Here is a 28,000-nt window from a genome sequence, read left to right on the forward strand (position 1 = left end):
TCCCTGCCGGTTTACTGTATCCATTGGACCTTCCCATTGTCGATGAAACACAGAAATCGCATCGGAATTAAATATAAGAGACACAATGCCGACTTAAGTACAGGAACACTGAGTCTTCCTACTGTCTATGTTTTGAGCGTTTCCTGTGTCACCAGTTTTACATTCCGATGCACCTCTGCAGGTTTACTGTATCCCTTGGACCTTCCCATTGTCGATGAAACACAGAAATCGCATCGGAATTAAATATAAGTGTCACCTTGCCGTCTTAAGTACAGGAAGACTGAGTCTTCCTACTGCCTATGTTTTGAGCGTTTCCTGTGTCACCAGTTTTACATTCCGATGCACCCATGCCGGTTTACTGTATCCCTTGGACCTTCCCATTGACGATGAAACACAGAATTTGCATCGGAATTAAATATAAGAGACACAATGCCGACTTAAGTACAGGAAGACTGAGTCTTCCTACTGTCTATGTTTTGAGCGTTTCCTGTGTCACCAGTTTTACATTCCGATGCACCTCCGCAGGTTTACTGTATCAATTTGACCTTCCCATTGTCGATGAAACACAGAAATTGCATCGGAATTAAATATAAGAGACACAATGCCGACTTAAGTACAGGAAGACTGAGTCTTCCTACTGTCTATGTTTTGAGCGTTTCCTGCATCACCAGTTTTAAATTCCGATGCACCTCCTCAGGTTTACTGTATCCCTTGGACCTTCCCATTGTCGATGAAACACAGAAATCGCATCGGAATTAAATATAAGAGACACAATGCCGAAATAAGTACAGGAACACTGAGGCTTCCTACTGTCTATGTTTTGAGCGTTTCCTGTCTCACTAGTTTTACATTCCGATGCACCTCTTCAGGTTTACTGTATCCCTTGGACCTTCCCATTGAATATGAAACACAGAAATTGCATCGGAATTAAATGTAAGAGACACAATGCCGATTTAAGTACAGGAAGACTGAGTCTTCCTACTGTCTATGATTTGAGCGTTTCGTGTGTCACCAGTTTTACATTCTGATGCACCTCTGCAGGTTTACTGTATCCCTTTGACCATCCCATTGACGATGAAACACAGAATTTGCATCGGAATTAAATATAAGAGACACAATGCCGACTTAAGTACAGGAAGACTGAGTCTTCCTACTGTCTACAATTTGAGCGTTTCCTGTGTCACCAGTTTTACATTCCGATGCACCTCTACAGGTTTACTGTATCACTTGGACCTTCCCATTGTCGATGAAACACAGATATTGCATCGGAATTAAATATAAGAGACACAATGCCGACTTAAGTACAGGAAGACTGAGTCTTCCTACTGTCTATGTTTTGAGCGTTTCCTGTGTCACCAGTTTTAAATTCCGATGCACCTCTGCAGGTTTACTGTATCCCTTGGACCTTCCCATTGTCGATGAAACACAGAAATCGCGTCGCAATTAAATATAAGAGACACAATGCCGACTTAAGTACAGGAAGACTGAGTCTTCCTACTGTCTATAATTTGAGCGTTTCCTGTGTCACCAGTTTTACATTCCGATGCACCTCTACAGGTTTACTGTATCCCTTGGACCTTCACAGTGACGATGAAACACAGAAATTGCAACTGAATTAAATATAAGAGACACAATGCCGACTTAAGTACAGCAAGACTAAGTCTTCCTACTGTCTATGTTTTGAGCGTTTCCTGTGTCACAAGTTTTACATTCCGATTCACCTCTGCAGGTTAACTGTATCCATTGGACCTTCCCATTGACGATGAAACACAGAAATTGCATCGGAATTAAATATAAGAGACACAACGCCGACTTAAGTACAAGAAAACTGAGTCTTCTTACGGTCTATGTTTTGAGCGTTTCCTATGTCACCAGTTTTACATTCCGATGCATCCCTGCCGGTTTACTGTATCCATTGGACCTTCCGATTGTCGATGAAACACAGAAATCGCATCGGAATTAAATATAAGAGACACAATGCCGACTTAAGTACAGGAACACTGAGTCTTCCTACTGTCTATGTTTTGAGCGTTTCCTGTGTCACCAGTTTTACATTCCGATGCACCTCTGCAGGTTTACTGTATCAATTGAACCTTCCCATTGTCGATGAAACACAGAAATCGCATCGGAATTAAATATAAGAGACACAATGCCGACTTAAGTACAGGAAGACTGAGGGTTCCTACTGTCTATGTTTTGAGCGTTTCCTGTCTCACTAGTTTTACATTCCGATGCACCTCTTCACGTTTACTGTATCCCTCGGACATTCCCATTGAATATGAAACACAGAAATTGCATCGGAATTAAATATAAGAGACACAATGCCGACTTAAGTACAGGAAGACTGAGTCTTCCTACTGTCTATGTTTTGAGCGTTTCCTGTGTTACCAGTTTTACATTCCGATGCACCTCTGCAGGTTTACTGTATCCCTTGGACCATCCCATTGACGATGAAACACAGAATTTGCATCGGAATTAAATATAAGAGACACAATGCCGACTTAAGTACAGGAAGACTGAGTCTTCCTACTGTCTATAATTTGAGCGTTTCCTGTGTCACCAGTTTTACATTCCGATGCACCTCTACAGGTTTACTGGATCACTTGGACCTTCCCATTGTCGATGAAACACAGAAATTGCATCGGAATTCAATATAAGAGACACAATGCCGACTTAAGTACAGGAAGACTGAGTCTTCCTACTGTCTATGATTTGAGCGTTTCCTGTGTCACCAGTTTTAAATTCCGATGCACCTCTGCAGGTTTACTGTATCCTTTGGACCTTCTCATTGTCGATGAAACACAGAAATCGCATCGGAATTAAATATAAGAGTCACCTTGCCGTCTTAAGTACAGGAAGACTGAGTCTTCCTACTGCCTATGTTTTGAGCGTTTCCTGTGTCACCAGTTTTACATTCCGATGCACCTCTGCAGGTTTACTGTATCCCTTGGACCTTCCCATTGACGATGAAACACAGAAATTGCATTGGATTTAAATATAATAGACACAATGCCGACTTAAGTACAGGAAGACTGAGTCTTCCTACTGTCTACAATTTGAGCGTTTCCTGTGTCACCAGTTTTACATTCCGATGCACCTCTACAGGTTTACTGTATCACTTGGACCTTCCCATTGTCGATGAAACACAGAAATTGCATCGGAATTAAATATAAGAGACACAACGCCGACTTAAGTACAAGAAAACTGAGTCTTCTTACGGTCTATGTTTTCAGCATTTCATGTATCACCAATTTTACATTCCGATGCACCCCTGCCGGTTTACTGTATCCCTTGGACCTTCCCATGGTCGATGAAACACAGAAATTGCATCGGAATTAAATATAAGAGACACAATGATGACTTAACTACAGCAAGACTAAGTCTTCCTACTGTCTATGTTTTGAGCGTTTCCTGTGTCACAAGTTTTACATTCCGATTCACCTCTGCAGGTTTACTGTATCCATTGGACCTTCCCATTGACGATGAAACACAGAAATTGCATCGGAATTAAATATAAGAGACACAACGCCGACATAAGTACAAGAAAACTGAGTCTTCTTACGGTCTATGTTTTGAGCGTTTCCTATGTCACCAGTTTTACATTCCGATGCATCCCTGCCGGTTTACTGTATCCATTGGACCTTCCCATTGTCGATGAAACACAGAAATCGCATCGGAATTAAATATAAGAGACACAATGCCGACTTAAGTACAGGAACACTGAGTCTTCCTACTGTCTATGTTTTGAGCGTTTCCTGTGTCACCAGTTTTACATTCCGATGCACCTCTGCGGGTTTACTGTATCAATTGAACCTTCCCATTGTCGATGAGACACAGAAATCGCATCGGAATTAAATATAAGAGACACAATGCCGACTTAAGTACAGGAAGACTGAGGGTTCCTACTGTCTATGTTTTGAGCGTTTCCTGTCTCACTAGTTTTACATTCCGATGCATCTCTTCACGTTTACTGTATCCCTTGGACCTTCCCATTGAATATGAAACACAGAAATTGCATCTGAATTAAATATAAGAGACACAATGCCGACTTAAGTACAGGAAGACTGAGTCTTCCTACTGTCTATGTTTTGAGCGTTTCCTGTGTCACCAGTTTTACATTCCGATGCACCTCTGCAGGTTTACTGTATCCCTTGGACCTCCCCATTGACGATGAAACACAGAATTTGCATCGGAATTAAATATAAGAGACACAATGCCGACTTAAGTACAGGAAGACTGAGTCTTCCTACTGTCTATAATTTGAGCGTTTCCTGTGTCACCAGTTTTACATTCCGATGCACCTCTACAGGTTTACTGGATCACTTGGACCTTCCCATTGTCGATGAAACACAGAAATTGCATCGGAATTAAATATAAGAGACACAATGCCGACTTAAGTACAGGAAGACTGAGTCTTCCTACTGTCTATGTTTTGAGCGTTTCCTGTGTCACCAGTTATAAATTCCGATGCACCTCTGCAGGTTTACTGTATCCTTTGGACCTTCCCATTGTCGATGAAACACAGAAATCGCATCGGAATTAAATATAAGAGTCACCTTGCCGTCTTAAGTACAGGAAGACTGAGTCTTCCTACTGCCTATGTTTTGAGCGTTTCTTGTGTCACCAGTTTTACATTCAGATGCACCTCTGCAGGTTTACTGTATCCCTTGGACCTTCCCATTGACGATGAAACACAGAAATTGCATTGGATTTAAATATAATAGACACAATGCCGACTTAAGTACAGGAAGACTGAGTCTTCCTACTGTCTACAATTTGAGCGTTTCCTGTGTCACCAGTTTTACATTCCGATGCACCTCTACAGGTTTACTGTATCACTTGGACCTTCCCATTGTCGATGAAACACAGAAATTGCATCGGATTTAATTATAAGAGACACAACGCCGACTTAAGTACAAGAAAACTGAGTCTTCTTACGGTCTATGTTTTCAGCATTTCATGTATCACCAGTTTTACATTCCGATGCACCCCTGCCGGTTTACTGTATCCCTTGGACCTTCCCATGGTCGATGAAACACAGAAATTGCATCGGAATTAAATATAAGAGACACAATGCCGACTTAAGTACAGCAAGACTAAGTCTTCCTACTGTCTATGTTTTGAGCGTTTCCTGTGTCATCAGTTTTACTTTCCGATGCACCTCTGCAGGTTTACTATATCCCTTGCACATTTCCATTCACGATGAAACACAGAAATTTCATCTGAAATAAATATAAGAGACACAATGCCGACTTAAGTACAGGAAGTCTGAGTCTTCCTACTGTCTATGTATTGAGCGTTTCCTTTGTCACCAGTTTTACATTCCGATGCACCTCTGCAGGTTTACTGTATCCCTTGGACCTTCCCATTGAGGATGAAATACAGAAATTGCACCGGAATGAAATATAAGAGACACAATGCCGACTTAAGTACAGGAAGAGTGAGACTTCCTACTGTCTATGCTTTGAACGTTTCCTGTGTCACTAGTTTTACATTCCGATGCACCTCTGCAGGTTTACTGTATCCCTTGGACCTTTCCATTGACGATGAAACACAGAAATTGCATCGGAATTAAATATAAGAGACACAATGCCGACTTAAGTACAGGAAGACTGAGTTTTCCTACTGTCTATAATTTGAGCGTTTCCTGTGTCACCAGTTTTACATTCCGATGCACCTCTACAGGATTACTGTATACCTTGGACATTCACAGTGACGATGAAACACAGAAATTGCATCGGAATTAAATGTAAGAGACACAATGCCGACTTAAGTACAGCAAGACTAAGTCTTCCTACTGTCTATGTTTTGAGCGTTTCCTGTGTCACAAGTTTTACATTCCGATTCACCTCTGCAGGTTTACTGTATCCATTGGACCTTCCCATTGACGATGAAACACAGAAATTGCATCGGAATTAAATATAAGAGACACAACGCCGTCTTAAGTACAAGAAAAATGAGTCTTCTTACGGTCTATGTTTTGAGCGTTTCCTGTGTCACCAGTTTTACATTCCGATGCACCCCTGCAGGTTTACTGTATCCCTTGGACCTTCCCATTGTCGATGAAACACAGAAATCGCATCGGAATTAAATATAAGAGACACAATGCCGACTTAAGTACCGGAAGACTGAGTCTTCCTACTGTCTATGCTTTGAGCGTTTCCTGTGTCACCAGTTTTACATTCTGATGCACCTCTGCAGGTTTACTGTATCCCTTGGACCTTCCCATTGACGATGAAACACAGAATTTGCATCGGAATTAAATATAAGGGACACAATGACGACTTAAGTACAGGAAGACTGAGTCTTCCTACTGTCTACAATTTGAGCATTTCCTGTGTCACCAGTTTTACATTCCGATGCACCTCTACAGGTTTACTGTATCACTTGGACCTTCCCATTGTCGATGAAACACAGAAATTGCATCGGAATTAAATATAAGAGACACAATGCCGTCTTAAGTACAGGAAGACTGAGTCTTCCTACTGTCTATGATTTGAGCGTTTCCTGTGTCACCAGTTTTAAATTCCGATGCACCTCTGCAGGTTTACTGTATCCCTTGGACCTTCCCATTGTCGATGAAACACAGAAATCGCATCGGAATTAAATATAAGTGTCACCTTGCCGTCTTAAGTACAGGAAGACTGAGTCTTCCTACTGCCTATGTTTTGAGCGTTTCCTGTGTCACCAGTTTTACATTCCGATGCACCTCTGCAGGTTTACTGTATCCCTTCGACCTTCCCATTGACGATGAAACACAGAAATTGCATTGGAGTTAAATATAATAGACACAATGCCGACATAAGTACAGGAAGACTGAGTCTTCCTACTGTCTATGCTTTGAGCGTTTCCTGTGTCAGTAGTTTTACATTCCGATTCACCTCTGCAGGTTTACTGTATCCCTTGGACCTTCCCATTGACGATGTAACACAGAAATTGCATCTGAATTAAATATAAGAGACACAACGCCGACTTAAGTACAAGAAAACTGAGTCTTCTTACGGTCTATGTTTTGAGCGTTTCCTGTATCACCAGTTTTACATTCCGATGCACCCCTGCCGGTTTACTGTATCCATTGGACCTTCCCATTGTCGATGAAACACAGAAATCGCATCGGAATTAAATATAAGAGTCACCTTGCCGTCTTAAGTACAGGAAGACTGAGTCTTCCAACTGCCTATGTTTTGAGCGTTTCCTGTGTCACCAGTTTTACATTCCGATGCACCTCTCCAGGTTTACTGTATCCCTTGGACCTTCCCATTGACGATGAAACACAGAAATTGCATTGGATTTAAATATAATAGACACAATGCCGACTTAAGTACAGGAAGACTGAGTCTTCCTACTGTCTACAATTTGAGCGTTTCCTGTGTCACCAGTTTTACATTCCGATGCACCTCTACAGGTTTACTGTATCACTTGGACCTTCCCATTGTCGATGAAACACAGAAATTGCATCGGAATTAACTATAAGAGACACAACGCCGACTTAAGTACAAGAAAACTGAGTCTTCTTACGGTCTATGTTTTCAGCATTTCATGTATCACCAGTTTTACATCCCGATGCACCCCTGCCGGTTTACTGTATCCCTTGGACCTTCCCATGGTCGATGAAACACAGAAATTGCATCGGAATTAAATATAAGAGACACAATGCCGACTTAAGTACAGGAACACTGTGTCTTCCTACTGTCTATGTTTTGAGCGTTTCCTGTGTCACCAGTTTTACATTCCGATGCACCTCTGCGGGTTTACTGTATCAATTGAACCTTCCCATTGTCGATGAAACACAGAAATCGCATCGGAATTAAATATAAGAGACACAATGCCGATTTAAGTACAGGAAGAATGAGGGTTCCTACTGTCTATGTTTTGAGCGTTTCCTGTCTCACTAGTTTTACATTCCGATGCACCTCTTCACGTTTACTGTATCCCTTGGACCTTCCCATTGAATATGAAACACAGAAATTGCATCTGAATTAAATATAAGAGACACAATGCCGACTTAAGTACAGGAAGACTGAGTCTTCCTACTGTCTATAATTTGAGCGTTTCCTGTGTCACCAGTTTTACATTCCGATGCACCTCTACAGGTTTACTGGATCACTTGGACCTTCCCATCGTCGATGAAACACAGAAATTGCATCGGAATTAAATATAAGAGACACAATGCCGACTTAAGTACAGGAAGACTGAGTCTTCCTACTGTCTATTATTTGAGCGTTTCCTGTGTCACCAGTTATAAATTCCGATGCACCTCTGCAGGTTTACTGTATCCTTAGGACCTTCCCATTGTCGATGAAACACAGAAATCGCATCGGAATTAAATATAAGAGTCACCTTGCCGTCTTAAGTACAGGAAGACTGAGTCTTCCTACTGCCTATGTTTTGAGCGTTTCCTGTGTCACCAGTTTTACATTCCGATGCACCTCTGCAGGTTTACTGTATCCCTTGGACCTTCCCATTGACGATGAAACACAGAAATTGCATTGGATTTAAATATAATAGACACAATGCCGACTTAAGTACAGGAAGACTGAGTCTTCCTACTGTCTACAATTTGAGCGTTTCCTGTGTCACCAGTTTTACATTCCGATGCACCTCTACAGGTTTACTGTATCACTTGGACCTTCCCATTGTCGATGAAACACAGAAATTGCATCGGAATTAAATATAAGAGACACAACGCCGACTTAAGTACAAGAAAACTGAGTCTTCTTACGGTCTTAGTTTTCAGCATTTCATGTATCACCAGTTTTACATTCCGATGCACCCCTGCCTGTTTACTGTATCCCTTGGACCTTCCCATGGTCGATGAAACACAGAAATTGCATCGGAATTAAATATAAGAGACACAATGACGACTTAAGTACAGCAAGACTAAGTCTTCCTACTGTCTATGTTTTGAGCGTTTCCTGTGTCATCAGTTTTACTTTCCGATGCACCTCTGCAGGTTTACTATATCCCTTGCACATTTCCATTCACGATGAAACACAGAAATTTCATCTGAAATAAATATAAGAGACACAATGCCGACTTAAGTACAGGAAGTCTGAGTCTTCCTACTGTCTATGTATTGAGCGTTTCCTTTGTCACCAGTTTTACATTCCGATGCACCTCTGCAGGTTTACTGTATCCCTTGGACCTTCCCATTGAGGATGAAATACAGAAATTGCACCGGAATGAAATATAAGAGACACAATGCCGACTTAAGTACAGGAAGAGTGAGACTTCCTACTGTCTATGCTTTGAACGTTTCCTGTGTCACTAGTTTTACATTCCGATGCACCTCTGCAGGTTTACTGTATCCCTTGGACCTTTCCATTGACGATGAAACACAGAAATTGCATCGGAATTAAATATAAGAGACACAATGCCGACTTAAGTACAGGAAGACTGAGTTTTCCTACTGTCTATAATTTGAGCGTTTCCTGTGTCACCAGTTTTACATTCCGATGCACCTCTACAGGTTTACTGTATCCCTTGGACCTTCACAGTGGCGATGAAACACAGAAATTGCATCGGAATAAAATGTAAGAGACACAATGCCGACTTAAGTACAGCAAGACTAAGTCTTCCTACTGTCTATGTTTTGAGCGTTTCCTGTGTCACAAGTTTTACATTCCGATTCACCTCTGCAGGTTTACTGTATCCATTGGACCTTCCCATTGACGATGAAACACAGAAATTGCATCGGAATTAAATATAAGAGACACAACGCCGTCTTAAGTACAAGAAAAATGAGTCTTCTTACGGTCTATGTTTTGAGCGTTTCCTGTGTCACCAGTTTTACATTCCGATGCACCCCTGCAGGTTTACTGTATCCCTTGGACCTTCCCATTGTCGATGAAACACAGAAATCGCATCGGAATTAAATATAAGAGACACAATGCCGACTTAAGTACCGGAAGACTGAGTCTTCCTACTGTCTACAATTTGAGCGTTTCCTGTGTCACCAGTTTTACATTCCGATGCACCTCTACAGGTTTACTGTATCACTTGGACCTTCCCATTGTCGATGAAACACAGAAATTGCGTCGGAATTAAATATAAGAGACACAACGCCGACTTAAGTACAAGAAAACTGAGTCTTCTTACGGTCTATGTTTTCAGCATTTCATGTATCACCAGTTTTACATCCCGATGCACCCCTGCCGGTTTACTGTATCCCTTGGACCTTCCCATGGTCGATGAAACACAGAAATTGCATCGGAATTAAATATAAGAGACACAATGCCGACTTAAGTACAGCAAGACTAAGTCTTCCTACTGTCTATGTTTTGAGCGTTTCCTGTGTCACAAGTTTTACATTCCGATTCACCTCTGCAGGTTTACTGTATCCATTGGACCTTCACATTGACGATGAAACACAGAAATTGCATCGGAATTAAATATAAGAGACACAACGCCGACTTAAGTACAAGAAAACTGAGTCTTCTTACGGTCTATGTTTTGAGCGTTTCCTATGTCACCAGTTTTACATTCCGATGCATCCCTGCCGGTTTACTGTATCCATTGGACCTTCCCATTGTCGATGAAACACAGAAATCGCATCGGAATTAAATATAAGAGACACAATGCCGACTTAAGTACAGGAACACTGAGTCTTCCTACTGTCTATGTTTTGAGCGTTTCCTGTGTCACCAGTTTTACATTCCGATGCACCTCTGCGGGTTTACTGTATCAATTGAACCTTCCCATTGTCGATGAAACACAGAAATCGCATCGGAATTAAATATAAGAGACACAATGCCGATTTAAGTACAGGAAGACTGAGGGTTCCTACTGTCTATGTTTTGAGCGTTTCCTGTCTCACTAGTTTTACATTCCGATGCACCTCTTCACGTTTACTGTATCCCTTGGACCTTCCCATTGAATATGAAACACAGAAATTGCATCTGAATTAAATATAAGAGACACAATGCCGACTTAAGTACAGGAAGACTGAGTCTTCCTACTGTCTATGTTTTGAGCGTTTCCTGTGTTACCAGTTTTACATTCCGATGCACCTCTGCAGGTTTACTGTATCCCTTGGACCTTCCCATTGACGATGAAACACAGAATTTGCATCGGAATTAAATATTAGAGACACAATGCCGACTTAAGTACAGGAAGACTGAGTCTTCCTACTGTCTATAATTTGAGCGTTTCCTGTGTCACCAGTTTTACATTCCGATGCACCTCTACAGGTTTACTGGATCACTTGGACCTTCCCATTGTCGATGAAACACAGAAATTGCATCGGAATTAAATATAAGAGACACAATGCCGACTTAAGTACAGGAAGACTGAGTCTTCCTACTGTCTATTATTTGAGCGTTTCCTGTGTCACCAGTTATAAATTCCGATGCACCTCTGCAGGTTTACTGTATCCTTTGGACCTTCCCATTGTCGATGAAACACAGAAATCGCATCGGAATTAAATATAAGAGTCACCTTGCCGTCTTAAGTACAGGAAGACTGAGTCTTCCTACTGCCTATGTTTTGAGCGTTTCCTGTGTCACCAGTTTTACATTCCGATGCACCTCTGCAGGTTTACTGTATCCCTTGGACCTTCCCATTGACGATGAAACACAGAAATTGCATTGGATTTAAATATAATAGACACAATGCCGACTTAAGTACAGGAAGACTGAGTCTTCCTACTGTCTACAATTTGAGCGTTTCCTGTGTCACCAGTTTTTCATTCCGATGCACCTCTACAGGTTTACTGTATCACTTGGACCTTCCCATTGTCGATGAAACACAGAAATTGCATCGGAATTAAATATAAGAGACACAACGCCGACTTAAGTACAAGAAAACTGAGTCTTCTTACGGTCTTAGTTTTCAGCATTTCATGTATCACCAGTTTTACATTCCGATGCACCCCTGCCGGTTTACTGTATCGCTTGGACCTTCCCATGGTCGATGAAACACAGAAATTGCATCGGAATTAAATATAAGAGACACAATGCCGACTTAAGTACAGCAAGACTAAGTCTTCCTACTGTCTATGTTTTGAGCGTTTCCTGTGTCATCAGTTTTACTTTCCGATGCACCTCTGCAGGTTTACTATATCCCTTGCACATTTCCATTCACGATGAAACACAGAAATTTCATCTGAAATAAATATAAGAGACACAATGCCGACTTAAGTACAGGAAGTCTGAGTCTTCCTACTGTCTATGTATTGAGCGTTTCCTTTGTCACCCGTTTTACATTCCGATGCACCTCTGCAGGTTTACTGTATCCCTTGGACCTTCCCATTGAGGATGAAATACAGAAATTGCACCGGAATGAAATATAAGAGACACAATGCCGACTTAAGTACAGGAAGAGTGAGACTTCCTACTGTCTATGCTTTGAACGTTTCCTGTGTCACTAGTTTTACATTCCGATGCACCTCTGCAGGTTTACTGTATCCCTTGGACCTTTCCATTGACGATGAAACACAGAAATTGCATCGGAATTAAATATAAGAGACACAATGCCGACTTAAGTACAGGAAGACTGAGTTTTCCTACTGTCTATAATTTGAGCGTTTCCTGTGTCACCAGTTTTACATTCCGATGCACCTCTACAGGTTTACTGTATCCCTTGGACCTTCACAGTGACGATGAAACACAGAAATTGCATCGGAATTAAATGTAAGAGACACAATGCCGACTTAAGTACAGCAAGACTAAGTCTTCCTACTGTCTATGTTTTGAGCGTTTCCTGTGTCACAAGTTTTACATTCCGATTCACCTCTGCAGGTTTACTGTATCCATTGGACCTTCCCATTGACGATGAAACACAGAAATTACATCGGAATTAAATATAAGAGACACAACGCCGTCTTAAGTACAAGAAAAATGAGTCTTCTTACGGTCTATGATTTGAGCGTTTCCTGTGTCACCAGTTTTACATTCCGATGCACCCCTGCAGGTTTACTGTATCCCTTGGACCTTCCCATTGTCGATGAAACACAGAAATCGCATCGGAATTAAATATAAGAGACACAATGCCGACTTAAGTACCGGAAGACTGAGTCTTCCTACTGTCTATGCTTTGAGCGTTTCCTGTGTCACCAGTTTTACATTCTGATGCACGTCTGCAGGTTTACTGTATCCCTTGGACCTTCCCATTGACGATGAAACACAGAATTTGCATCGGAATTAAATATAAGAGACACAATGCCGACTTAAGTACAGGAAGACTGAGTCTTCCTACTGTCTACAATTTGAGCATTTCCTGTGTCACCAGTTTTACATTCCGATGCACCTCTACAGGTTTACTGTATCACTTGGACCTTCCCATTGTCGATGAAACACAGAAATTGCATCGGAATTAAATATACGAGACACAATGCCGACTTAAGTACAGGAAGACTGAGTCTTCCTACTGTCTATGTTTTGAGCGTTTCCTGTGTCACCAGTTTTAAATTCCGATGCACCTCTGCAGGTTTACTGTATCCCTTGGACCTTCCCATTGTCGATGAAACACAGAAATCGCATCGGAATTAAATATAAGTGTCACCTTGCCGTCTTAAGTACAGGAAGACTGAGTCTTCCTACTGCCTATGATTTGAGCGTTTCCTGTGTCACCAGTTTTACATTCCGATGCACCTCTGCAGGTTTACTGTATCCCTTCGACCTTCCCATTGACGATGAAACACAGAAATTGCATTGGAGTTAAATATAATAGACACAATGCCGACTTAAGTACAGGAAGACTGAGTCTTCCTACTGTCTATGCTTTGAGCGTTTCCTGTGTCAGTAGTTTTACATTCCGATTCACCTCTGCAGGTTTACTGTATCCCTTGGACCTTCCCATTGACGATGAAACACAGAAATTGCATCTGAATTAAATATAAGAGACACAACGCCGACTTAAGTACAAGAAAACTGAGTCTTCTTACGGTCTATGTTTTGAGCGTTTCCTGTATCACCAGTTTTACATTCCGATGCACCCCTGCCGGTTTACTGTATCCCTTGGACCTTCCCATTGTCGATGAAACACATAAATTGCAACGCATTAAATATAAGCGACACAATGCCGTCTTAAATACAGGAAGAGTGAGTCTTCCTACTGTCTATGTTTGAACGTTTCCTGTGTCACTAGTTTTACATTCCGATGCACCTCTGCAGGTTTACTGTATCCCTTGGACCTTTCCATTGACGATGAAACACAGAAATTGCATCGGAATTAAATATAAGAGACACAATGCCGACTTAAGTACAGGAAGACTGAGTTTTCCTACTGTCTATAATTTGAGCGTTTCCTGTGTCACCAGTTTTACATTCCGATGCACCTCTACAGGTTTATTGTATCCCTTGGACCTTCACAGTGACGATGAAACAAAGAAATTGCGTCGGAATTAAATATAAGAGACACAATGCCGACTTAAGTACAGCAAGACTAAGTCTTCCTACTGTCTATATTTTGAGCGTTTCCTGTTTCACAAGTTTTACATTCCGATTCACCTCTGCATGCTTACTGTATCCATTGGACCTTCCCATTGACGATGAAACACAGAAATTGCATCGGAATTAAATATAAGAGACACAACGCCGTCTTAAGTACAAGAAAAATGAGTCTTCTTACGGTCTATGTTTTGAGCGTTTCCTGTGTCACCAGTTTTACATTCCGATGCACCCCTGCCGGTTTACTGTATCCCTTGGACCTTCCCATTGACGATCAAACACAGAATTTGCATCGGAATTAAATATAAGAGACACAATGCCGACTTAAGTACAGGAAGACTGAGTCTTCCTACTGTCTATGTTTTGAGCGTTTCCTGTGTCACCAGTTTTACATTCCGATGCACCTCTGCAGGTTTACTGTATCAATTGGACCTTCCCATTGTCGATGAAACACAGAAATTGCATCGGAATTAAATATAAGAGACACAATGCCGACTTAAGTACAGGAAGACTGAGTCTTCCTACTGTCTATGTTTTGAGCGTTTCCTGTGTCACCAGTTTTAAATTCCGATGCACCTCTGCAGGTTTACTGTATCCCTTGGACCTTCCCATTGTCGATGAAGCACAGAAATCGCATCGGAATTAAATATAAGAGACACAATGCCGACTTAAGTACAGGAAGACTGAGTCTTCCTACTGTCTATAATTTGAGCGTTTCCTGTGTCACCAGTTTTACATTCCGATGCACCTCTACAGGTTTACTGTATCCGTTGGACCTTCCCATTGTCGATGAAACACAGAAATTGCATCGGAATTAAATATAAGAGACACAATGCCGACTTAAGTACAGCAAGACTAAGTCTTCCTACTGTCTATGTTTTGAGAGTTTCCTGTGTCACAAGTTTTACATTTCGATTCACCTCTGCAGGTTTACTGTATCCATTGGACCTTCCCATGGTCGATGAAACACAGAAATTGCATCGGAATTAAGTATAAGAGACACAATGCCGACTTAAGTACAGCAAGACTAAGTCTTCCTACTGTCTATGTTTTGAGCATTTCCTGTGTCATCAGTTTTACTTTCCAATGCACCTCTGCAGGTTTACTATATCCCTTGGACCTTTCCATTCACGATGAAACACAGAAATTTCATCTGAAATAAATATAAGAGACACAATGCCGACTTAAGTACAGGAAGTCTGAGTCTTCCTACTGTCTATGTATTGAGCGTTTCCTTTGTCACCAGTTTTACATTCCGATGCACCTCTGCAGGTTTACTGTATCCCTTGGACCTTCCCATTGAGGATGAAATACAGAAATTGCACCGGAATGAAATATAAGAGACACAATGCCGACTTAAGTACAGGAAGAGTGAGACTTCCTACTGTCTATGCTTTGAACGTTTCCTGTGTCACTAGTTTTACATTCCGATGCACCTCTGCAGGTTTACTGTATCCCTTGGACCTTTCCATTGACGATGAAACACAGAAATTGCATCGGAATTAAATATAAGAGACACAATGCCGACTTAAGTACAGGAAGACTGAGTTTTCCTACTGTCTATAATTTGAGCGTTCCTGTGTCACCAGTTTTACATTCCGATGCACCTCTACAGGTTTACTGTATCCCTTGGACCTTCACAGTGGCGATGAAACACAGAAATTGCATCGGAATAAAATGTAAGAGACACAATGCCGACTTAAGTACAGCAAGACTAAGTCTTCCTACTGTCTATGTTTTGAGCGTTTCCTGTGTCACAAGTTTTACATTCCGATTCACCTCTGCAGGTTTACTGTATCCATTGGACCTTCCCATTGACGATGAAACACAGAAATTGCATCGGAATTAAATATAAGAGACACAACGCCGTCTTAAGTACAAGAAAAATGAGTCTTCTTACGGTCTATGTTTTGAGCGTTTCCTGTGTCACCAGTTTTACATTCCGATGCACCCCTGCAGGTTTACTGTATCCCTTGGACCTTCCCATTGTCGATGAAACACAGAAATCGCATCGGAATTAAATATAAGAGACACAATGCCGACTTAAGTACCGGAAGACTGAGTCTTCCTACTGTCTACAATTTGAGCGTTTCCTGTGTCACCAGTTTTACATTCCGATGCACCTCTACAGGTTTACTGTATCACTTGGACCTTCCCATTGTCGATGAAACACAGAAATTGCGTCGGAATTAAATATAAGAGACACAACGCCGACTTAAGTACAAGAAAACTGAGTCTTCTTACGGTCTATGTTTTCAGCATTTCATGTATCACCAGTTTTACATCCCGATGCACCCCTGCCGGTTTACTGTATCCCTTGGACCTTCCCATGGTCGATGAAACACAGAAATTGCATCGGAATTAAATATAAGAGACACAATGCCGACTTAAGTACAGCAAGACTAAGTCTTCCTACTGTCTATGTTTTGAGCGTTTCCTGTGTCACCAGTTTTACATTCCGATGCACCTCTACAGGTTTACTGTATCACTTGGACCTTTCCATTGACGATGAAACACAGAAATTGCATCGGAATTAAATATAAGAGACACAATGCCGATTTAAGTACAGGAAGACTGACGGTTCCTACTGTCTATGTTTTGAGCGTTTCCTGTCTCACTAGTTTTACATTCCGATGCACCTCTTCACGTTTACTGTATCCCTTGGACCTTCCCATTGAATATGAAACACAGAAATTGCATCTGAATTAAATATAAGAGACACAATGCCGACTTAAGTACAGGAAGACTGAGTCTTCCTACTGTCTATGTTTTGAGCGTTTCCTGTGTTACCAGTTTTACATTCCGATGCACCTCTGCAGGTTTACTGTATCCCTTGGACCTTCCCATTGACGATGAAACACAGAATTTGCATCGGAATTAAATATTAGAGACACAATGCCGACTTAAGTACAGGAAGACTGAGTCTTCCTACTGTCTATAATTTGAGCGTTTCCTGTGTCACCAGTTTTACATTCCGATGCACCTCTACAGGTTTACTGGATCACTTGGACCTTCCCATTGTCGATGAAACACAGAAATTGCATCGGAATTAAATATAAGAGACACAATGCCGACTTAAGTACAGGAAGACTGAGTCTTCCTACTGTCTATTATTTGAGCGTTTCCTGTGTCACCAGTTATAAATTCCGATGCACCTCTGCAGGTTTACTGTATCCTTTGGACCTTCCCATTGTCGATGAAACACAGAAATCGCATCGGAATTAAATATAAGAGTCACCTTGCCGTCTTAAGTACAGGAAGACTGAGTCTTCCTACTGCCTATGTTTTGAGCGTTTCCTGTGTCACCAGTTTTACATTCCGATGCACCTCTGCAGGTTTACTGTATCCCTTGGACCTTCCCATTGACGATGAAACACAGAAATTGCATTGGATTTAAATATAATAGACACAATGCCGACTTAAGTACAGGAAGACTGAGTCTTCCTACTGTCTACAATTTGAGCGTTTCCTGTGTCACCAGTTTTTCATTCCGATGCACCTCTACAGGTTTACTGTATCACTTGGACCTTCCCATTGTCGATGAAACACAGAAATTGCATCGGAATTAAATATAAGAGACACAACGCCGACTTAAGTACAAGAAAACTGAGTCTTCTTACGGTCTTAGTTTTCAGCATTTCATGTATCACCAGTTTTACATTCCGATGCACCCCTGCCGGTTTACTGTATCGCTTGGACCTTCCCATGGTCGATGAAACACAGAAATTGCATCGGAATTAAATATAAGAGACACAATGCCGACTTAAGTACAGCAAGACTAAGTCTTCCTACTGTCTATGTTTTGAGCGTTTCCTGTGTCATCAGTTTTACTTTCCGATGCACCTCTGCAGGTTTACTATATCCCTTGCACATTTCCATTCACGATGAAACACAGAAATTTCATCTGAAATAAATATAAGAGACACAATGCCGACTTAAGTACAGGAAGTCTGAGTCTTCCTACTGTCTATGTATTGAGCGTTTCCTTTGTCACCAGTTTTACATTCCGATGCACCTCTGCAGGTTTACTGTATCCCTTGGACCTTCCCATTGAGGATGAAATACAGAAATTGCACCGGAATGAAATATAAGAGACACAATGCCGACTTAAGTACAGGAAGAGTGAGACTTCCTACTGTCTATGCTTTGAACGTTTCCTGTGTCACTAGTTTTACATTCCGATGCACCTCTGCAGGTTTACTGTATCCCTTGGACCTTTCCATTGACGATGAAACACAGAAATTGCATCGGAATTAAATATAAGAGACACAATGCCGACTTAAGTACAGGAAGACTGAGTTTTCCTACTGTCTATAATTTGAGCGTTTCCTGTGTCACCAGTTTTACATTCCGATGCACCTCTACAGGTTTACTGTATCCCTTGGACCTTCACAGTGACGATGAAACACAGAAATTGCATCGGAATTAAATGTAAGAGACACAATGCCGACTTAAGTACAGCAAGACTAAGTCTTCCTACTGTCTATGTTTTGAGCGTTTCCTGTGTCACAAGTTTTACATTCCGATTCACCTCTGCAGGTTTACTGTATCCATTGGACCTTCCCATTGACGATGAAACACAGAAATTACATCGGAATTAAATATAAGAGACACAACGCCGTCTTAAGTACAAGAAAAATGAGTCTTCTTACGGTCTATGATTTGAGCGTTTCCTGTGTCACCAGTTTTACATTCCGATGCACCCCTGCAGGTTTACTGTATCCCTTGGACCTTCCCATTGTCGATGAAACACAGAAATCGCATCGGAATTAAATATAAGAGACACAATGCCGACTTAAGTACCGGAAGACTGAGTCTTCCTACTGTCTATTATTTGAGCGTTTCCTGTGTCACCAGTTTTACATTCTGATGCACGTCTGCAGGTTTACTGTATCCCTTGGACCTTCCCATTGACGATGAAACACAGAATTTGCATCGGAATTAAATATAAGAGACACAATGCCGACTTAAGTACAGGAAGACTGAGTCTTCCTACTGTCTACAATTTGAGCATTTCCTGTGTCACCAGTTTTACATTCCGATGCACCTCTACACGTTTACTGTATCACTTGGACCTTCCCATTGTCGATGAAACACAGAAATTGCATCGGAATTAAATATACGAGACACAATGCCGACTTAAGTACAGGAAGACTGAGTCTTCCTACTGTCTATGTTTTGAGCGTTTCCTGTGTCACCAGTTTTAAATTCCGATGCACCTCTGCAGGTTTACTGTATCCCTGGGACCTTCCCATTGTCGATGAAACACAGAAATCGCATCGGAATTAAATATAAGTGTCACCTTGCCGTCTTAAGTACAGGAAGACTGAGTCTTCCTACTGCCTATGATTTGAGCGTTTCCTGTGTCACCAGTTTTACATTCCGATGCACCTCTGCAGGTTTACTGTATCCCTTCGACCTTCCCATTGACGATGAAACACAGAAATTGCATTGGAGTTAAATATAATAGACACAATGCCGACTTAAGTACAGGAAGACTGAGTCTTCCTACTGTCTATGCTTTGAGCGTTTCCTGTGTCAGTAGTTTTACATTCCGATTCACCTCTGCAGGTTTACTGTATCCCTTGGACCTTCCCATTGACGATGAAACACAGAAATTGCATCTGAATTAAATATAAGAGACACAACGCCGACTTAAGTACAAGAAAACTGAGTCTTCTTACGGTCTATGTTTTGAGCGTTTCCTGTATCACCAGTTTTACATTCCGATGCACCCCTGCCGGTTTACTGTATCCCTTGGACCTTCCCATTGTCGATGAAACACATAAATTGCATCGCATTAAATATAAGCGACACAATGCCGTCTTAAATACAGGAAGAGTGAGTCTTCCTACTGTCTATGTTTGAACGTTTCCTGTGTCACTAGTTTTACATTCCGATGCACCTCTGCAGGTTTACTGTATCCCTTGGACCTTTCCATTGACGATGAAACACAGAAATTGCATCGGAATTAAATATAAGAGACACAATGCCGACTTAAGTACAGGAAGACTGAGTTTTCCTACTGTCTATAATTTGAGCGTTTCCTGTGTCACCAGTTTTACATTCCGATGCACCTCTACAGGTTTATTGTATCCCTTGGACCTTCACAGTGACGATGAAACAAAGAAATTGCGTCGGAATTAAATATAAGAGACACAATGCCGACTTAAGTACAGCAAGACTAAGTCTTCCTACTGTCTATATTTTGAGCGTTTCCTGTGTCACAAGTTTTACATTCCGATTCACCTCTGCATGTTTACTGTATCCATTGGACCTTCCCATTGACGATGAAACACAGAAATTGCATCGGAATTAAATATAAGAGACACAACGCCGTCTTAAGTACAAGAAAAATGAGTCTTCTTACGGTCTATGTTTTGAGCGTTTCCTGTGTCACCAGTTTTACATTCCGATGCACCCCTGCCGGTTTACTGTATCCCTTGGACCTTCCCATTGACGATCAAACACAGAATTTGCATCGGAATTAAATATAAGAGACACAATGCCGACTTAAGTACAGGAAGACTGAGTCTTCCTACTGTCTATGTTTTGAGCGTTTCCTGTGTCACCAGTTTTACATTCCGATGCACCTCTGCAGGTTTACTGTATCAATTGGACCTTCCCATTGTCGATGAAACACAGAAATTGCATCGGAATTAAATATAAGAGACACAATGCCGACTTAAGTACAGGAAGACTGAGTCTTCCTACTGTCTATGTTTTGAGCGTTTCCTGTGTCACCAGTTTTAAATTCCGATGCACCTCTGCAGGTTTACTGTATCCCTTGGACCTTCCCATTGTCGATGAAGCACAGAAATCGCATCGGAATTAAATATAAGAGACACAATGCCGACTTAAGTACAGGAAGACTGAGTCTTCCTACTGTCTATAATTTGAGCGTTTCCTGTGTCACCAGTTTTACATTCCGATGCACCTCTACAGGTTTACTGTATCCGTTGGACCTTCCCATTGTCGATGAAACACAGAAATTGCATCGGAATTAAATATAAGAGACACAATGCCGACTTAAGTACAGCAAGACTAAGTCTTCCTACTGTCTATGTTTTGAGAGTTTCCTGTGTCACAAGTTTTACATTTCGATTCACCTCTGCAGGTTTACTGTATCCATTGGACCTTCCCATGGTCGATGAAACACAGAAATTGCATCGGAATTAAGTATAAGAGACACAATGCCGACTTAAGTACAGCAAGACTAAGTCTTCCTACTGTCTATGTTTTGAGCATTTCCTGTGTCATCAGTTTTACTTTCCAATGCACCTCTGCAGGTTTACTATATCCCTTGGACCTTTCCATTCACGATGAAACACAGAAATTTCATCTGAAATAAATATAAGAGACACAATGCCGACTTAAGTACAGGAAGTCTGAGTCTTCCTACTGTCTATGTATTGAGCGTTTCCTTTGTCACCAGTTTTACATTCCGATGCACCTCTGCAGGTTTACTGTATCCCTTGGACCTTCCCATTGAGGATGAAATACAGAAATTGCACCGGAATGAAATATAAGAGACACAATGCCGACTTAAGTACAGGAAGAGTGAGACTTCCTACTGTCTATGCTTTGAACGTTTCCTGTGTCACTAGTTTTACATTCCGATGCACCTCTGCAGGTTTACTGTATCCCTTGGACCTTTCCATTGACGATGAAACACAGAAATTGCATCGGAATTAAATATAAGAGACACAATGCCGACTTAAGTACAGGAAGACTGAGTTTTCCTACCGTCTATAATTTGAGCGTTTCCTGTGTCACCAGTTTTACATTCCGATGCACCTCTACAGGTTTACTGTATCCCTTGGACCTTCACAGTGGCGATGAAACACAGAAATTGCATCGGAATAAAATGTAAGAGACACAATGCCGACTTAAGTACAGCAAGACTAAGTCTTCCTACTGTCTATGTTTTGAGCGTTTCCTGTGTCACAAGTTTTACATTCCGATTCACCTCTGCAGGTTTACTGTATCCATTGGACCTTCCCATTGACGATGAAACACAGAAATTGCATCGGAATTAAATATAAGAGACACAACGCCGTCTTAAGTACAAGAAAAATGAGTCTTCTTACGGTCTATGTTTTGAGCGTTTCCTGTGTCACCAGTTTTACATTCCGATGCACCCCTGCAGGTTTACTGTATCCCTTGGACCTTCCCATTGTCGATGAAACACAGAAATCGCATCGGAATTAAATATAAGAGACACAATGCCGACTTAAGTACCGGAAGACTGAGTCTTCCTACTGTCTACAATTTGAGCGTTTCCTGTGTCACCAGTTTTACATTCCGATGCACCTCTACAGGTTTACTGTATCACTTGGACCTTCCCATTGTCGATGAAACACAGAAATTGCGTCGGAATTAAATATAAGAGACACAACGCCGACTTAAGTACAAGAAAACTGAGTCTTCTTACGGTCTATGTTTTCAGCATTTCATGTATCACCAGTTTTACATCCCGATGCACCCCTGCCGGTTTACTGTATCCCTTGGACCTTCCCATGGTCGATGAAACACAGAAATTGCATCGGAATTAAATATAAGAGACACAATGCCGACTTAAGTACAGCAAGACTAAGTCTTCCTACTGTCTATGTTTTGAGCGTTTCCTGTGTCACAAGTTTTACATTCCGATTCACCTCTGCAGGTTTACTGTATCCATTGGACCTTCCCATTGACGATGAAACACAGAAATTGCATCGGAATTAAATATAAGAGACACAACGCCGACTTAAGTACAAGAAAACTGAGTCTTCTTACGGTCTATGTTTTGAGCGTTTCCTATGTCACCAGTTTTACATTCCGATGCATCCCTGCCGGTTTACTGTATCCATTGGACCTTCCCATTGTCGATGAAACACAGAAATCGCATCGGAATTAAATATAAGAGACACAATGCCGACTTAAGTACAGGAACACTGAGTCTTCCTACTGTCTATGTTTTGAGCGTTTCCTGTGTCACCAGTTTTACATTCCGATGCACCTCTGCGGGTTTACTGTATCAATTGAACCTTCCCATTGTCGATGAAACACAGAAATCGCATCGGAATTAAATATAAGAGACACAATGCCGATTTAAGTACAGGAAGACTGAGGGTTCCTACTGTCTATGTTTTGAGCGTTTCCTGTCTCACTAGTTTTACATTCCGATGCACCTCTTCACGTTTACTGTATCCCTTGGACCTTCCCATTGAATATGAAACACAGAAATTGCATCTGAATTAAATATAAGAGACACAATGCCGACTTAAGTACAGGAAGACTGAGTCTTCCTACTGTCTATGTTTTGAGCGTTTCCTGTGTTACCAGTTTTACATTCCGATGCACCTCTGCAGGTTTACTGTATCCCTTGGACCTTCCCATTGACGATGAAACACAGAATTTGCATCGGAATTAAATATTAGAGACACAATGCCGACTTAAGTACAGGAAGACTGAGTCTTCCTACTGTCTATAATTTGAGCGTTTCCTGTGTCACCAGTTTTACATTCCGATGCCCCTCTACAGGTTTACTGGATCACTTGGACCTTCCCATTGTCGATGAAACACAGAAATTGCATCGGAATTAAATATAAGAGACACAATGCCGACTTAAGTACAGGAAGACTGAGTCTTCCTACTGTCTATTATTTGAGCGTTTCCTGTGTCACCAGTTATAAATTCCGATGCACCTCTGCAGGTTTACTGTATCCTTTGGACCTTCCCATTGTCGATGAAACACAGAAATCGCATCGGAATTAAATATAAGAGTCACCTTGCCGTCTTAAGTACAGGAAGACTGAGTCTTCCTACTGCCTATGTTTTGAGCGTTTCCTGTGTCACCAGTTTTACATTCCGATGCACCTCTGCAGGTTTACTGTATCCCTTGGACCTTCCCATTGACGATGAAACACAGAAATTGCATTGGATTTAAATATAATAGACACAATGCCGACTTAAGTACAGGAAGACTGAGTCTTCCTACTGTCTACAATTTGAGCGTTTCCTGTGTCACCAGTTTTTCATTCCGATGCACCTCTACAGGTTTACTGTATCACTTGGACCTTCCCATTGTCGATGAAACACAGAAATTGCATCGGAATTAAATATAAGAGACACAACGCCGACTTAAGTACAAGAAAACTGAGTCTTCTTACGGTCTTAGTTTTCAGCATTTCATGTATCACCAGTTTTACATTCCGATGCACCCCTGCCGGTTTACTGTATCGCTTGGACCTTCCCATGGTCGATGAAACACAGAAATTGCATCGGAATTAAATATAAGAGACACAATGCCGACTTAAGTACAGCAAGACTAAGTCTTCCTACTGTCTATGTTTTGAGCGTTTCCTGTGTCATCAGTTTTACTTTCCGATGCACCTCTGCAGGTTTACTATATCCCTTGCACATTTCCATTCACGATGAAACACAGAAATTTCATCTGAAATAAATATAAGAGACACAATGCCGACTTAAGTACAGGAAGTCTGAGTCTTCCTACTGTCTATGTATTGAGCGTTTCCTTTGTCACCAGTTTTACATTCCGATGCACCTCTGCAGGTTTACTGTATCCCTTGGACCTTCCCATTGAGGATGAAATACAGAAATTGCACCGGAATGAAATATAAGAGACACAATGCCGACTTAAGTACAGGAAGAGTGAGACTTCCTACTGTCTATGCTTTGAACGTTTCCTGTGTCACTAGTTTTACATTCCGATGCACCTCTGCAGGTTTACTGTATCCCTTGGACCTTTCCATTGACGATGAAACACAGAAATTGCATCGGAATTAAATATAAGAGACACAATGCCGACTTAAGTACAGGAAGACTGAGTTTTCCTACTGTCTATAATTTGAGCGTTTCCTGTGTCACCAGTTTTACATTCCGATGCACCTCTACAGGTTTACTGTATCCCTTGGACCTTCACAGTGACGATGAAACACAGAAATTGCATCGGAATTAAATGTAAGAGACACAATGCCGACTTAAGTACAGCAAGACTAAGTCTTCCTACTGTCTATGTTTTGAGCGTTTCCTGTGTCACAAGTTTTACATTCCGATTCACCTCTGCAGGTTTACTGTATCCATTGGACCTTCCCATTGACGATGAAACACAGAAATTACATCGGAATTAAATATAAGAGACACAACGCCGTCTTAAGTACAAGAAAAATGAGTCTTCTTACGGTCTATGATTTGAGCGTTTCCTGTGTCACCAGTTTTAAATTCCGATGCACCTCTGCAGGTTTACTGTATCCCTTGGACCTTCCCATTGTCGATGAAACACAGAAATCGCATCGGAATTAAATATAAGTGTCACCTTGCCGTCTTAAGTACAGGAAGACTGAGTCTTCCTACTGCCTATGATTTGAGCGTTTCCTGTGTCACCAGTTTTACATTCCGATGCACCTCTGCAGGTTTACTGTATCCCTTCGACCTTCCCATTGACGATAAAACACAGAAATTGCATTGGAGTTAAATATAATAGACACAATGCCGACTTAAGTACAGGAAGACTGAGTCTTCCTACTGTCTATGCTTTGAGCGTTTCCTGTGTCAGTAGTTTTACATTCCGATTCACCTCTGCAGGTTTACTGTATCCCTTGGACCTTCCCATTGACGATGAAACACAGAAATTGCATCTGAATTAAATATAAGAGACACAACGCCGACTTAAGTACAAGAAAACTGAGTCTTCTTACGGTCTATGTTTTGAGCGTTTCCTGTATCACCAGTTTTACATTCCGATGCACCCCTGCCGGTTTACTGTATCCCTTGGACCTTCCCATTGTCGATGAAACACATAAATTGCATCGCATTAAATATAAGCGACACAATGCCGTCTTAAATACAGGAAGAGTGAGTCTTCCTACTGTCTATGTTTGAACGTTTCCTGTGTCACTAGTTTTACATTCCGATGCAGCTCTGCAGGTTTACTGTATCCCTTGGACCTTTCCATTGACGATGAAACACAGAAATTGCATCGGAATTAAATATAAGAGACACAATGCCGACTTAAGTACAGGAAGACTGAGTTTTCCTACTGTCTATAATTTGAGCGTTTCCTGTGTCACCAGTTTTACATTCCGATGCACCTCTACAGGTTTATTGTATCCCTTGGACCTTCACAGTGACGATGAAACAAAGAAATTGCGTCGGAATTAAATATAAGAGACACAATGCCGACTTAAGTACAGCAAGACTAAGTCTTCCTACTGTCTATATTTTGAGCGTTTCCTGTGTCACAAGTTTTACATTCCGATTCACCTCTGCATGTTTACTGTATCCATTGGACCTTCCCATTGACGATGAAACACAGAAATTGCATCGGAATTAAATATAAGAGACACAACGCCGTCTTAAGTACAAGAAAAATGAGTCTTCTTACGGTCTATGTTTTGAGCGTTTCCTGTGTCACCAGTTTTACATTCCGATGCACCCCTGCCGGTTTACTGTATCCCTTGGACCTTCCCATTGACGATCAAACACAGAATTTGCATCGGAATTAAATATAAGAGACACAATGCCGACTTAAGTACAGGAAGACTGAGTCTTCCTACTGTCTATGTTTTGAGCGTTTCCTGTGTCACCAGTTTTACATTCCGATGCACCTCTGCAGGTTTACTGTATCAATTGGACCTTCCCATTGTCGATGAAACACAGAAATTGCATCGGAATTAAATATAAGAGACACAATGCCGACTTAAGTACAGGAAGACTGAGTCTTCCTACTGTCTATGTTTTGAGCGTTTCCTGTGTCACCAGTTTTAAATTCCGATGCACCTCTGCAGGTTTACTGTATCCCTTGGACCTTCCCATTGTCGATGAAGCACAGAAATCGCATCGGAATTAAATATAAGAGACACAATGCCGACTTAAGTACAGGAAGACTGAGTCTTCCTACTGTCTATAATTTGAGCGTTTCCTGTGTCACCAGTTTTACATTCCGATGCACCTCTACAGGTTTACTGTATCCGTTGGACCTTCCCATTGTCGATGAAACACAGAAATTGCATCGGAATTAAATATAAGAGACACAATGCCGACTTAAGTACAGCAAGACTAAGTCTTCCTACTGTCTATGTTTTGAGAGTTTCCTGTGTCACAAGTTTTACATTTCGATTCACCTCTGCAGGTTTACTGTATCCATTGGACCTTCCCATGGTCGATGAAACACAGAAATTGCATTGGAATTAAGTATAAGAGACACAATGCCGACTTAAGTACAGCAAGACTAAGTCTTCCTACTGTCTATGTTTTGAGCATTTCCTGTGTCATCAGTTTTACTTTCCAATGCACCTCTGCAGGTTTACTATATCCCTTGGACCTTTCCATTCACGATGAAACACAGAAATTTCATCTGAAATAAATATAAGAGACACAATGCCGACTTAAGTACAGGAAGTCTGAGTCTTCCTACTGTCTATGTATTGAGCGTTTCCTTTGTCACCAGTTTTACATTCCGATGCACCTCTGCAGGTTTACTGTATCCCTTGGACCTTCCCATTGAGGATGAAATACAGAAATTGCATCGGAATGAAATATAAGAGACACAATGCTGACTTAAGTACAGGAAGAGTGAGTCTTCCTACTGTCTATGATTTGAACGTTTC

Source organism: Schistocerca nitens, chromosome 2 (genome assembly GCF_023898315.1).
Source record: "Schistocerca nitens isolate TAMUIC-IGC-003100 chromosome 2, iqSchNite1.1, whole genome shotgun sequence".
In the NCBI taxonomy this organism is placed as follows: Eukaryota; Metazoa; Arthropoda; class Insecta; order Orthoptera; family Acrididae; genus Schistocerca; species Schistocerca nitens.